Source organism: Callospermophilus lateralis, chromosome X, assembly GCF_048772815.1.
Source record: "Callospermophilus lateralis isolate mCalLat2 chromosome X, mCalLat2.hap1, whole genome shotgun sequence".
Lineage (NCBI taxonomy): Eukaryota > Metazoa > Chordata > Mammalia > Rodentia > Sciuridae > Callospermophilus > Callospermophilus lateralis.
Window position 1 is genome coordinate 79,503,722 of NC_135325.1, and position 2,010 is coordinate 79,505,731.

The following is a 2,010-nucleotide window of genomic DNA, read 5'->3' on the forward strand; positions in this document are numbered from 1 at the left end:
ATATTAACCCCTAGGCTGACACACTGGGAAGGAAAAAGACTGCTCTCTGACCCCCCCCCCCTTCTCATTTTAAGAAAGCACGGCTAATTTTCTTCTCTCTGGAATAAATCCTACTCTTTTACATTCACCCTTCATTTTTCATGGATTTCATTATTTAAGTTCACAAGAAAAGAAACTGAAGCGAAACTGGTGGTGAGCTCCTTGGGTCTGCTACTATATGGAGAAGGGTACTCCTCAGCACTGAGAAGTGCAACATGCCTATTGCTGTAGCAGCAGAGAAAAATCTGACTTCATTGTTTTTAACCCACGGAGCTGAGAACAGCACACGTTTCTCTGCTGTGATTAGCTGCTAACACTAGAATAGGTTTTCTTGTCTGCAGAGGCCTTAAGTTAGAACTCCCCTACGCCACACACTGCAGAGTGGAAAATTTGGTTTTGTGAAGAACTCCAGTTTCACTGGGATGAGTAGTTGTTTCTTTAGAACCTGTCCTGTGCTGACAGTACATCTTAGGTTCAAAACATACGCTCAGTCTAATACAAGTGCTAATTTCAATCTTCAGTGACCCTGTGGAAGAATAGAATGCCAAAAGTAACTTATAGATTAAAAGTAAATAATTTGTCAATATAAATAATATAAATATAATTATGAATGATCTCTACAACTTTCTTCACATAAGAGTAATGTGTGAGGTGTAATACAGAATTGGCTGAAATGGTTACAAATTAATAATTGCATAATAAATTGAATTTGAAAATGCAATGAAAATTAATAAGACTGAAATATGGTAAATAAAAAAGAAAAGATGTAAGAGAGTGGGATCAGAGGAAAGACTATTTAAAAAGGGAAGAATAAGATGAGTGCTAAAGAAAAGGGTGACATGGAATAGTTGTTTATAGGAGACACTAGGTATTAGTTAATATCAATCAGTTAGAACATCACATCATACAAAGGTCCAGATTACTTTCTTGTTTTGTTTTGTTTCTTTTTTTTTAATATGGAACATTTTACAAATTTGTGTATTATCCTTGCACAGGGTCCTTGCTAATCTTCTCTATCATTCCAATTTTAGTTTATGTGCTGCTGAAGCAAGCACTTGTTTTGTTTTGTTTTTTCTTTTCTTTTTCTTTTTTTTAAAATGGAGTCTGTGTCTGGTGTTTCAATATTTAGAAACTGCCACCTATGAAGAAGCCACTAAAACAAATTCTGATACCCTTTCAATTTAGCTCTGACAAATACCGGCCAAACATGTTAGGTAAATATGTACGCAGAATATAAATATGATCCCCTTCTTACATGGCCACCTCTATTGAGGGGAGCGATTAGCATATACTACTTTTCACCCTCAGAATGCCTTTTTTAGAGTATCAATAGGTGAGAATTAAGTTTTATGGGGCAATTGGCCAGATTCCTTACCTTCTTATTCTATAGATTAATCTGGCCTGAATTGCACCTCTCGTTCTAAGAGTACCTATGTGTGTGCTATGGAGACATGTGTGGAAGAACTACCCTATCTTTCATCCACTTCTGTGGTTGAGGGAGGTGGGATTTTTCATCAACTTCTGATTAGTCCCTGACACATGTTCTTGTCAGCCACACCTTTATCTTTCAAAATAGACTGTCAATTTCAAAAGATAGTGCCCTTTGCTCTCCTCTACTCTTCTGAGTCCCAGCAGGAATCCAGTATCTCTTATATACTCAGATTGGCTGTCATCATAACTACCCACTGATCCAATGAGAAGTATATCATAAATACCTGTTCATAACAATTATATAGAAATACATCCAAGTATTTCTATACTAATGGTTATGTAATTCAGAAATATCACCATTACTTGTAATAGTGTGATGATGATGATGATGATGATGATGATGATGATGATTGTTACTGGATATTTAACCCAGGGATGCTTTATCACTGATCTACATGCCCAGTTATTTATTTTTTGTTATATATGTTATTGTGAGATAGGGTCTTCCTTGGTTACTTAGGGCCTCACAAAGAGACTGGT

General features: G+C 36.1%; 1 non-coding gene across 1 annotated transcript; it reads right to left on the bottom strand.

Annotated features, from left to right (window-relative positions):
* Positions 1 to 989: 989 nt before the first annotated feature.
* Positions 990 to 1,094, bottom strand: LOC143639644 (U6 spliceosomal RNA). The gene has a single exon (XR_013154787.1). It is a non-coding gene; the product is annotated as a U6 spliceosomal RNA (small nuclear RNA).
* Between the last annotated feature and the right edge of the window lie 916 nt (positions 1,095 to 2,010).